This window comes from Lichenostomus cassidix, unplaced genomic scaffold (genome assembly GCF_008360975.1).
Source record: "Lichenostomus cassidix isolate B80296 unplaced genomic scaffold, HeHo_3.0 HiC_scaffold_43, whole genome shotgun sequence".
Lineage (NCBI taxonomy): Eukaryota > Metazoa > Chordata > Aves > Passeriformes > Meliphagidae > Lichenostomus > Lichenostomus cassidix.
Window position 1 is genome coordinate 1,057,103 of NW_028147635.1, and position 12,608 is coordinate 1,069,710.

Here is a 12,608-nt window from a genome sequence, read left to right on the forward strand (position 1 = left end):
CCCTGCCAACAGTCCCCAGCACCCACTGTGCCCTGGGCTGGGGCTGGGGGCAGCCACCCTGACCAAAACAAACCCCCATGGGGGGAGCAGAGGTGGGACTCCAGAAGCTGTGCAGCCGCAGGTTTGTTCGGCAGGGGAGGAAGGGCTTGGGCTGCTCCACTGCCCTTGTTTGCCCTGGATTACCATTATTTTGGGGGAGCTATGAAGGGGGAAGGAAGAAAGCCCTGGTTTACCCCAGCTGTGAGTGGGTTTTTCCTTGGCATGGAGGGGTTAGTCCTTCCTTGAGCTCCTGACAGTGATAATGTTGTAACTTTTTTCTTGTTTCCACCTTTTCTTTGTAATCTCATTGATTTGCTGTTTGGTTTTTAAAGGAAGAGCTCTCACTGGTGTCTGGTCTGGATGGAGCAGTGCTGGGACCAGCTGCAGAATGGCTCAGATGTGCCCTTGGAGAAAGGTGAGGACATCCTTTGGGAGCAGCTTTTCTTCCAGCAGCAGATTCTATGAGGTGGATCCCCATCTTCTCGGCAGGGGTGGGATGAGGGCTCTGGGGAGATGGCAGCGAGCACAGGAGCATCCTGCTCTGGGCAGCTGCTGAGGAGGTGGATCTACCATGGCTGGCTGGAGGCTGAGCACATGTCCTGCCCTCCTGCTCTCCTCCCAAAGGCAGCAGTGATGGGGAGGTTTGGGCACAGCTCTGAGCTCAGCCAGCATGGCCTGGGCACTGCGGGCAGTTGGGACAAGGGGACAGGAGCCTTCAGCTGATGGGCAGTTTCTGGTTTCTGTCCTTCCAGCTGAGCTCTGTGGATGTCCACAGGATGTTTTGTCTGTCCCACTCTTCATTCCTTTTGGGTTGGAATTGTGCAATTGCACTTTCTTCCTCCTCTAGAAGTGCCACGAGTGAGCTAAACCTGGCGACTGGGCTGTTGTTCCTAAGGCAGTGCAGTCTGGAGTTGGTGAATGAAGAATTGCCCTTCTCCACTTCCAAACCAGAGCAAAAAGCGGTAAGTGGGACTCTGCACCTTTAAGAAACCTCTGACAATTTCAAAGGGAATGCACAGCTCATTCACAGGGTGAGAAGAAAGGGCATCTTGCTAATGAGATGGGGATCAACAGAATCTAGATTCCCAGTCCTGCTCGGAGCTGGCAGAGCACAATCAATTTCTTACTGCTTCAACCACAATTTAAAATAACTTAATATTGGAAACAAAGCCCAGAATCTATTAAAAAAAGGCTACTGAGGTCAGTAAGATAGATCCATGCTATCAGCACATTGACAAAGTAAATAACTGAGCTCACTTTTACAAAAGATCAGTTACCTCTTAATCCAAAGTTACAGAAGATTTTACACTACACACCTGAGTTTTGTTTTTATCTTTCGTATTTCATCTAGGCTTTTTTCTTTTCTCTTTTTTTCTTTTCTTAAAACAGAAAACATGTCCTAACAAAGAAATGTCCTTTGCTCCTGGTCCTGATGTGAAGCAGCTCCCTTCCCTCTGGCCCCGGGGCTTGGGGCACTGTCAGCACCTGCTGCTTCAGCCACTGCTTCTGCTGGCATTGAGAGCAACAACCAAACTGTGGCTGATCCCGAGGGAGCAGCAGCAGGGCCTGGAGCTGATCCCTGAGTCTGGGGCAGGGCTGGACAAATGACCCCCCAGCAGCAGCAGCAGCAGCAGCAAATGGAGCTGACTTTGAGCACAGCCCCTGCCACTCTTGCCTCCTGTTTGCAGTGGTGTCACAGCAGCCTGAGGCACCTGGGGGCCCTCAGTGCCAGCAGGGACTTGAGATGGCAGGCCCTGGGCTCCTGGAGGTTGTGCAAGGAACGGAGCTGGGCACTCCCTGTCCATATGGAGCTTGCAGATGGAAAAGGCTGCTGTGCCCAGGCAGCTCCAAGGACAGAGAAATGAGGCTCTCGAGCACTTGATCTGGGCCAGTTCCACAGTCCTGGGCAGCAGCCAGCGAGCAGAGGGGGAACAGAGGGCACAGCAAGAGGGACAAAAGCAGTCAAGTGCAGAGACTGGAGAGAGCCCGACCTGGCAGAAGGAACAGCTGCTTCCTTGCACTCTTGAAGAAAGCTCTTGGCTGTTTCAGAGCACTGAAAGGCCTGAAGGGCACAGAGGAGGCAACACCAAACAATGCTCCTGTTTTCACACCCTCCCCTCTCAGTGTCCCAGAAGGAACTGGATGAGCTGTATTCTTCTCTCATAGTCATCTTGTTCATCATGAGCAGCTTAGCACCAGGAGCTAGAGGGCCTGAAGCCTTAGGCCTCAAGAGCTGACCAAGAGGGAACTTTCTGAGCAAAATGATGCTGCTAACTTGTACCAGGCTGAATGGAGCAGATGAAATCCTGGAATTCTAGATACTTTTCTGTTGGAAAAGACCTCTGAGCTCATCAAGCCCAACCGTTCACCCAGCACTGTCAGCCCAGCACTAAACCACATCCCTGAAGTGCCAAGGCCTGAACAAGAGGCCTGACTGAGGCCTGAACAACAGGCCTGAGCCAAAGTGACCTCTCCATGAACCTTCCAACAAAATGTTATCTTTGTATCCTCTCATTAACAAAATATGCATGATCATTAGCATTGTGGTAGATGTATTCACTCATTAGTGAATCATGTATTGACTTTTCTGTATTTAGAAGCTAAACAAGGCCATGAAATCCAACATCTGGCCTGGTTTGGGCGTGTATGGTCAAAGTCAACTCCCTTGGTTCCTCCTTGAGCCCTGGCCAGGCTTTGGGAGAATCCAAGTGGAGAATGAATCCAGATGTTCCTGCACTGGAAGTGCTGTCAGTTTGTTTGTTCAGCACTCTCCAAGCTGGGCCCTCTCCCAGCGAGGTTGGAAGCCTCACCTGTGGCTGGACACAGCTGCAGGAATTGCCAGTGTCCAGAGTGGTTCTGCAGTCCTTGGCTGTGACAGCTTCCCCAGCTGATGTGTGGGGCTGGGTGATGGTGAAGTCTGAGGGTAACTGGTGATGGATCTTTCATAGTCACTACAGGCAATCTTTGGTTGGAATGATTGGGTGCATTGCTGAGCTTCTCCTGTTGTGATTCTTTGCTGCTCTGAACTATAGGAAATTGCAATGATTCCTTCAGTTGTTGTCTGTGTCTTTGGTGCTGGCCCTGCCCACTGGCAAAACAAAATTGGCATAGTCTGTTCAGATCACAGCAAAATGTCACTTTTTAAATATAAATGTAAGGAATTGGTCCCATCCAAGATTCCTGGTTGGGAAGACCTTCCCTATAGTTGGCTGGCTCTGGAGTGGGCTGAGATCAGAGCACTGTGTGAGCAATGGGGAAGTCAGCTAAAAGAAGCTGATCTGCTGGATGTATTAAAATGCATCCAAAATTGCATAAGGAAAAAGGAAAAGATCTTGTGGGTTTGGGAAGATGAGGATAAATTTTGTTAACAGTATATTGGAAAAAGCACCAACAGAAGGAACAATTGTTTTTGGAATGCTCCCACATGGAGCAACAAAAGTTTTTAATTCTGAGCTTAGATTTCTTTGTGCAAGTGAAATAATATAATAAATATATATATATATATCATTAAAATTATATGTAAAAATATAATAAAATAAGTATGTATGTATATATATATATAGATATAGATACAAAGAAAATAATAATGTGAAATAATGCTGACAGTTTGTTACCTTTTGCTGCTCAGGGATGTAACACTAAATACCCTACAGAAAATGTTTGGCCAGGACCTGAATGTCAGTGAGAAAATTGACGAGTTTGTGTATAATGAATAAAGGAGGATGGGATGAAATTGGCTATTTTTATAGGGTTTGCTGATACTGTGATATGGAATGCTTTGTCTGTTACTGTGAGAAATAAAGTGATTAAGGCTGCTGGGTTTTTCATATACCCCACTATCCACAAGCTGTAGGATTTGTAGAGTGGATAGAGGATTTGTTAAAAGAGCAGATGAAAAAATGAGGAGATGGGAACCTGTCCTGATGGAGAACCCCTTACAGGTCCTCTCCAGAAGCTGCATGGCTGGACCTTTATGCTTTAGATTTAATGAGGATAAATCAGAAGCAAATGAGAGTTATCAATACCAAAACAGGAATTCAGATTCCTCCAGAACACTTTGGTTTGATAACTGCTCACTGCAGCTTGGCCTTGCAAAGTGTTCATGTCATGGGAGGAGAAATCACTACAAATAATCAAGAAGAAATTAAATTCTGGTTAACAATACTGAACAAGATTTGATTATGCCACCCCATGACAGGGTAGGACAATTACTGATAATACAGTTTTAAAAACAGTTGTGAAAAAAGGAGATCCACCTCAAATCACTACTGCTTGTGGAGATAAAGGGTTTGGATCCACCAGTCGTAATAATGGAGCCAAGGTGTGGATCCAGAGGCCAAATGGCCCTCCTGAGCCAGCTGAAGGAACAGCTCTGGGGAAAGACAACTCAGTTTGAATCCTGAAACCTGGGCAGGAACAATGGGAATATGTCCCTGCAGCCAAGTGTTCCATGGGAGAACAAGTAGATGTTATAGGATGTTGTTTCACAGATCCTGCCAGACCAAATCTCCCTGTTTGCCCCAACGTTCCCTTTGGAAAATGCTCTGATCCACAGGGCTCCATGTGAAGGCTGATGTGACCCTGAGTGCCTTCCACAGAAATTCCAGCCAGAAGTCTGGAGCACCTCAAGGACTGGGACCTGGCAGCCCTCCAGCCAAAGGGGAAAGGACCCCACCAAGCCTTGTTACCCACAGACACCGCAGTGAAGCTGAACAGCAAAGGACCTTGGGGCATTATTGTGGAATGAAAAAGGAGCCAGCTCCATGGACAATGGAATTATTGTTCCTGACCTGAATGAGATTGAGGAAAAAGAATGAATAACCTTGTCACTAAAGTACTGCTTATAGCTGTAAGTTGTATCTTGATAGTCAACCAGAATCTTTGTTTGCCAGAAACACCTCTGGAGTTTCACCAAGGGATTAGTCATGAAAATTCTTATTGAAATGTAAAGATCAATGTAGGGAAAGTACTTAGTGTAACTAATTGCTGGGTATGTTCTCAACTAATGTTGGGAGGAACAGGATTCCCTTGGAGGGCCCACGCTACAGGGTGGCAGAACTCTGTCAATGGGCTCTGACTCGTAACAGGGCCAGTGAAGGGAAATTAAAGAAAAGTGTTCTGTGGAACAAAAGAATAAAATTATCAATTTCACAGGATTCAGTAAGGTTCTCCTTCAAGAGAAGCCAAAGCCTATGAAAAGATTTCTGTGCTTGAACATCACTCACAATGTCAGTAGAGCTTGGGGTGCTGGAGCTGCTCAGGGTCAGTGTTACACCACTCTCAGCTGCAGTGCCACCCTTTTGGCTACTTTGGCAACAACCACAGGGAAGAGTTGGGACCAAGGGAACATTTTCCACCCCAAGAGTGCCTTTGATTTCAGAAAGCCAAAGATTCTGGTTCACCCTGTGTCCCATGTGCATTGCCTTATCCTATGGAGTTTATGTTAATGAGCTAAATTGATTATTTGAAGTAGCAAATTATAATGTTAAAATATTGAATAGCACCTCCTGTGAGCTCCAACAAACACAACCTGGGAGCTCTACAGAACCACATGGCCTTGGATTATCTGCTTTCTGTCCAGGGAGGACCCTGTGCTATTCTAGGACAGGAATGTTGCACTTGTATCAATGATGGGTTTGGAGTCCAACAGTAAGGAATGACCTCCATAGAAACAGCAGTAGCAGAGTGGCAGAAAGAAGAAAATTCTCCCTGGTGGGATTGGCTTCATGGCTGTCAAATTGGAGGCTGCTGTGAAATGCATTTGTGGCAGTGACTGTGATCATTGCAGTGTGTGCACTTGGTGTGTTATGATTCCATGTTAGAGTTGTTGTGACACTTTGTGCTGAAAAATGGAGCACTGAGACTTGTCTGAAAAGAGGCACAGTCTCAGTAAAAACGGGGATTCGATAAATAACATAGAGAATAGGAACTAATTAGGCATGTTTTAAAAGGAATGCAAAGTATAGATCTGAGTAATGAACTTGAACAGCACTTAATTGAAAACAAGTGGTGACGCCTTTACACCTAATACCTAAATCTATTCTAAAAGACTATTGTTGAAAGAATTGTTATGGAGGTTGTAGTTCATCTGTCAGTCAAAGGACCCATTGAAGTACTAAGGCCTGAACAGTTCTTTACTGAGGCCGGAGCAATAACTGACCTGTTGATGAACATTCCAAACAAAGGTTACATTTGTATCTGCTCATTAATGAAACATTATTACCAAAATGATCTATATATCTGTGCATTGGTGAAACCTGTATTTACCTTTTTGTATTTAGAAGCCAGACAAAGCCACATCTGGCTTTGTTGGGGCTGCACTATGAAAGAAAACTCCCTTGGCTCCTCCTTGAGCCCTGGCCAGGCTTTGGGAGAAACCAATCAGGAGAATGAATCCAGAAGTTCCTGCACTGGAAGTGCTGTCAGTTTGTTTGTTCAGCACTCTCCAAGCTGGGCTCTCTCCCAGTGAGGTTGGAAGCCTCACCTGTGGCTGGACACAGCTGCAGGAATTGCCAGTGTCCAGAGTGGCTCTGCAGTCCTTGGCTGTGACAGCTTCCCCAGCTGATGTGTGGGGCTGGGTGATGGTAAAGTCTGAGGCTAACTGGTGATGGATCTTTCTAAATCCCTTCAGGCAATCTTTGGTAGTGCTGACTGGGTGCTTTGTCCATCTTATCCTTTTGTAATTCTTTGCAAATGATTCTGTGCATTGCTGAGCTTCTCCTTTTGTAATTCTTTGCAGTTTTGTGTTATAATAAATTACACTGTTCCCTCAGTTGGTGTCTCTGTCTTTGGTACTGACACTGCCCACCAGCAAAACAGACACTGAGGGCCCCATAGAACCAAAGGGGCATTGTGACACTGCAGAGCCTCGTGTAACCCAGGGGACCATGGTGACACTGTGGGGCTTAAAGGAGCCAAGGTGCCATTGTGACACTGTGGGGCTCCATGAAGATAAGGAGACCATTGTGACATTGCAAGGCCTCATGGAACCAAGGGGCCATTGTGACATCATGGGGCTCTAACCAGCCAAGGGCCACTGTGACACTGTGGAGCACCATGGAACCAAGGAGAGTTTTGTGACATTTTGGGGCTTCATGCAACCAAGGGTCCATTGTGATACTGCAGATCCAAGGAGACCTTTCTGGGGTCCTTTGGGGCCCCATAGAAACAAGGGCCATTGTGACACTGTGGGGCATCATGGAAACAAGGGGCCATTGTGACACTGCAGGGCCTTCAGGAACCATGGAGACCATTTGGACACTTCAGGGCCTCGTGGAATTGAGGGGACATTGTGACACTCTGGGGACCCATGGAATAAGGGAGACCATTGTGACACTCTGGGGCTCCATGGAACCATTCTGACACTGCCTGGACTTGTATAACCAAGGGTCCATTGTTTTCCTCTCCCTGGCACTGCCCAGTCCAGCCTCTCCCTACCTCTGCCCCAGCCCAGCAGAGCAGCCCAGTCCTATCTGGCCCTGCAGCAAGAATGGGAAGCAATGGAGGTCAGGGACAGTGACTCTGTGTCTGGAATGCTCAGGAGATCCTCAGCTCTGGCATCTCCTGCAGCCCCAGGACAGCCCCACTGCCCAGGACAGCAGCAGAGAGTTTGCCCCGGGGCTCCTCAGGCAGCTCCTGCTGCCCCAGCTCTTGCCAGGACTCCTGTGCACACACACAAGGGCTCCTGCTCTTCTCCTGGCACATCCCAGCTGCCCACAGAGCCTTTCCCAGGGGATCACGGCTGTGCTGGCCTGAGCAGCCATTGCTGCAGCCCCTGCCCTTCTCCCCACAGCCCCACAGAGCTGGGGGTGCTGCTCTGCAGAGCACGGGGGCTGTGCTGCCTGGGGCCATGGGCTGCCTCTGCTGGGCTCTGCTGCTCCAGCTGGGACACACAGGCAGCTGATGGTGCTCCCTGCACTCAGCCCTCCCACACGAGCTCTGCTGGGGCCATGGAGGCTGCTCAGAGCTGCCTGCCTTGTTCCAGGCCTGCCAGATGGCCTTGGGGCTGCCCTGGATCCTCCTCTGGAAGTTCCCTGAGGCTCAGAGGAGGCACTGCCCACACTCCTTTCCCTGTCCCTGTTGTGTCCCCAGGGGCTGCAGAGCTCTCATGGGTCACAGCAGACATTCAGTCCTTTATCTCTGGGTGACTCTGATGCCTGGAACAGGCTACATGAAAACAGATGCCAAAACAATTAGGTGTATTAAAAGCAGACAAATTTATTCAAGGCCTTCAAGGTACATTCAGGCAAGCAAAGTCTCCCTCAGGGACTACACCCAAAATAGATACCAGATCACAAGCTCTTTATCTTTTTTAAGTTTTGCCTTATTAGCATATTGGTCCCTAATTCTCTAATCACACATTCAGGTGATGACACTGACCACCCCAGGCCCTGCTCCCCCCTTTCCACTGTTGTTCAGATATTTTCTGTCTCTAGGGTAATGAACATGTCCTTGAATCTCTATCCAGAGAGCTTTGTTTTGGTTAAATGTGTTGGGAACAGAAGTTTTCTGCATTCTGTGAGAACAGAGAACTACACCAATTTACAGACACATGAAGAAAAAAAAACCCCAAAATTATTAAGGCATCATTGTGATCCCAGGGATATCCCAGACCATGTCACTTCATGCTCAGGATATGCAGTGGGGGGAAGAAGGAGGAAGGGGGACGTTTGGAGGGATGGCTTTTGTCTTCCCAAGTCACTGTTCTGTGGGATGGAGCCCTGCTCTCCTGGAGGTGCTGAACAGCTGCCCAGTCCTGGGAAGGGCTGAAGGAATTCCTTCTTTTGCTTTGCTCATGTGGTGCCTTTTGCTTTCCCTGTTGAAGTGCCTTGATCTCAACCCACTCCAGTTTTTACCCTCCCAACTCTCTTCCTGATCCCACTGGTGGGAGTGACTGAGGGGCTGTGAGATGCTGCCTGGGTTGAACCAAGACACCAACTGTCTGTGCTTTGCTTTGCAATATTTCAGAGCCAAGTGTGTGTTTTATTCACCTCAAGGAGTGTAACAAAAATTTCCCAATAGCTTCTAAGAGATAGAAATGCCAAACATATTTAAAGGGTTTATGGATAACTTAAAAAAACATGCATGACAATGAGCCTGGAAATCACAGTTGTTTATTTACTCAATGCTTAATGGGTACTCAATTTACTTAAGCATTCACTCAGTGCTTAAGAGAGCTCTTGTGATTTACTGTGAAGAAATATTCAGGGATCCCTTAGAGAGCTCTGTTCTTCCTAATTTGCTTCACTGGGTTCTTCTTCTACTTTTACATATTTATAATTTGAAAATTATAAAATATATGTTGTCTTTTGGAGAGGTAAATCTAACTACTTTTCCATTTTGACTTTCAAGAAATTTCAGTGTCAGAGTTTGTGAATGACAGTAAATTCACTGTCATTCAAATATCCTGAAGAATTAATTGTTAAATTAATATTGGAGGGTGTCACATGCAGCCTCATTCAGAGTCATCATTGGTAGATGGCACACATTAAATCCTTATATTGAAAGATTTTAAGATCCCACTATTACATTTTAGAGGAATCTCCTGTTCCAGAATCATGACAAAATTCTGTTAGATGTAAACACATCAAATGTTGTCCTTTGGATCTCTAAGCAGGATGGACTTGCTCTCTCCATGCTGATGTGAAATGTTTCACAGTAGTTTGTAGAACCAGAGAATTATGGAACCCCACAACGGTTTGGGTTGAGAGGGAACTTGAAGCCCCATCCAGTGCCACCCCCTGCCATGGGCAGGGACACCTTCCACTATCCCAGGCTGCTCCAAGCCCCAGTGTCCAGCGTGGCCTTGGACACTTGCAGGGATCCAGGGGCAGCCACAGCTTCTCTGGGCACCCTGTGCCAGGGCCTCCCCACCCTCCCAGGGAACAAGTCCTTCCCAAGAGCCCAGCCAAGCTCTCTGAAATGGGAGTATTCACCATCACTTCCTCTTGCAATTTCCCAGTTTCAAATGGAGCTGTGTGAACGTTTCAGCCATTTTAGAAATTGTATTCCAACAGCTCATCTCTGGAGTTCTTTCCTTTGCCTCCTGAACCGTGGGAGTTCTCCTCTGTTTTATTCTGCATTCTAAAGGGGCAAATGATGGAATTCTCATCTCTGCTGGAATGAAAACCTTTTTCCCAATGAGCCCAGTATTTGCACACCACAATTCTAGACCATAACCTTGGTCTTGCACATGTTCCATGTTCCATGTTCCATGTTCCATGTTCCATGTTCCATGTTCCATGTTCCATGTGCAAGAGCCTCTGCATTTTTCAGTGGGGCCTCTATCCTGATTTTAGAAAAAAATTCTATGCTGACTGTGCTATTATCAGAGTTAATAGACTCCAGAAAATGATTTTTGTACAGAAAAAGGATTTTTTTAATGGTTTCCACAAGTATTTCTATGTGACGTGTGGCTGCGTGTGCCCAGAGCCCATTGTGACACCTGGGGACACGGCATGAGCGGGAGGCTATAAAAGGGCACCAAATGGCTGGGGGTGCTCAGTGCCAGGGGAGCAGCTCCGTCTGGAGACAGCATCTCCCCGGGCTAGGGTAGCATCGGAGCGACTCCAAGATGTCCACGGACAAGGAGATGAGCAGCGACGTGCAGCCCAAGAAGAAGTGGCTGATGTTTGTCAGAAGGCAGAAGGTGAGGGATGGGCTAGCAGGCAGCTGCCTCGGGGCTCGGGGCGGGCTTGCGGGCACGGAGGGAGCTGCTGTGCCAGGGGGGCCGTTTGCACCGCAGAGGGCCAGCTGGTCCTCATCCTTCTCCTGCTCCGTGCAGCTGTCCAACTGCGAGTCACGGGCAGCCCCGCAGGAAGCTGAGGAGCACCGTGACTCCTGTGCTGCCTCTGTGGCGCAGGCGGCAGCAGCAGAGAGCCGGGCAGCCCCGCACAGCCCCAGGGGCCGCGGCCAGGCTCTGCTGCGCTCGCTGCGGCGCGGCTCCCGTGCCATCCTGCGCGGGATGGCGGCTGTGATCCGGCGACGCGGCCAGCAGCCGGGGACACGGCGGCCCCCGCATCAGGGCACGGGGACAGGGACGGCAGCAGCAGCCCCCGCACTGGGGCCGGAGAGCCGGGCAGCTGCCCCGCACAGCCCCTGCTGCCCCCCCAGCCCGGAGCCCGGCCAGCTGGAAGCTCTGGGTGGGCAGGGGGCAGGGGCAGCAGCGGGGGCTGTGCTGACAGAATCAGAGATTGATGAGAAGTCCTGTGTCATCCTGGAGGAAGACTGGCAAGGGGAACACAAATGAAATCCAAGCTGGAGAAGTAGAGAAGAGAGGCCTCCTGTGAGGCCCTGTGAGGGATGGGCAGAGCACGGGAACCTTCATCCAGGAACAGCCACAGGCCAAGGCCCAGCTCTGCTCATCAGAGCCCCTCACAGCAAGGAAAAGGCCTCAACTCCATACCCAGTTATGGACCAGTGCCCCCAAGCCCCTTGCCCAGTCAGCTGGAAGATCTCCCTGGGCAGGGGCAGAAGCAGAGCCATGCCTGTCAGGGGCACCAGCTGAGGAGTGGTCCAGCTCAAACAAGCTCAGGTCTGTGTGCAGTTTGCCAGGGCTGGGCACAGCATGGGCAGAGATCACACACCTGAGCTGGAGCACTGAGGAGGAGAGAGCCTCAGGGTCCCTCCCAGGTGAGGCATGGCCTGAAGATGCAGAGCTGAGCAGCAGGTCTGAGGAAGAGAGTGACTCAGGCTCCTTGCCATGTTGGTCATGGGCTGAAGACACAGCTGAGCTGGAGCAGTGAGGCAGAGAGTGGCTCAGGGTCTCTCCCATTAGAGGCCTGGGCCGAAGACAGAGACCTGAGTGGGAACGCTGACGAGGACAGTGGCTCTGTGTCCCTCCCAAGTGACTTGTGGCCAGAATGCAGCCACCCAGCCTGGAGGATAGAGGATGACAGACAGTGACTCAGGGTCCCTCCTACGGGACATTCCAGATGGCACTTGGGGACAGCAATTCCTAGAGTGACACAGATGGTTGTTTGAGTGTCTGCAAGGCCTGCGCTCAGCTGTGGCTGTGGCTGTCCCCGAGTGGCAGCTGTCCCACTTCAGCAGGGTGCTCAGGGCATTTGGGAGCCTCAGACACCTCATTCCAGTGCTCCAGTCAGAGGAGCCATCCCACCATGGCTCCGTGGGAATGCCAATGGTGTAACACCCACGGAGGCATGAGCACTGGAATGAGCTCTGGAACGCTCTGTCCTTGCTCTCCTTTGCTCCATGTGTGTTTGTGCACAGCCCCTGAGCCAGGCCCTGCAGAAAGTGGATGTGTTGGCTGGAGGATCTGCAGTGCCTTTGCATTGTCCCAGGCATCCCTCACAGCTCTTGGCATGCGACTGGCAGGCTTGGGATGGAGAGGTTCCCTTCCCCAAAAAATCTGGTTCAAAGGCACCTTCTCCACTCTGGCAAGGCCTCAGAGAAAGAACCTGCTTCTCCTTCTTTGTGACATGGAGGTGACCAGGAAACAAGACGTGCCAAAGCAAGTGCCAAAGCAAGTCAGGGTTCTGGTCTGAGTAACCAAACCCTGACATTGACAGTGACATTTCCAATGACCTGGACAAGACCATTGAAGGCAC

At 49.5% G+C, this 12,608-nt stretch overlaps 1 protein-coding gene and 1 long non-coding RNA gene across 2 annotated transcripts in view; one reads left to right on the top strand and one right to left on the bottom strand.

Annotated features, from left to right (window-relative positions):
• The window catches only part of LOC146421086 (uncharacterized), a 453,431-nt gene that overhangs the window by 107,806 nt on the left and 333,017 nt on the right, over positions 1-12,608 (top strand). The window lies entirely within an intron of this gene.
• Positions 1-12,608, bottom strand: part of LOC146421092 (uncharacterized) — a 73,552-nt gene that overhangs the window by 8,505 nt on the left and 52,439 nt on the right. The window lies entirely within an intron of this gene.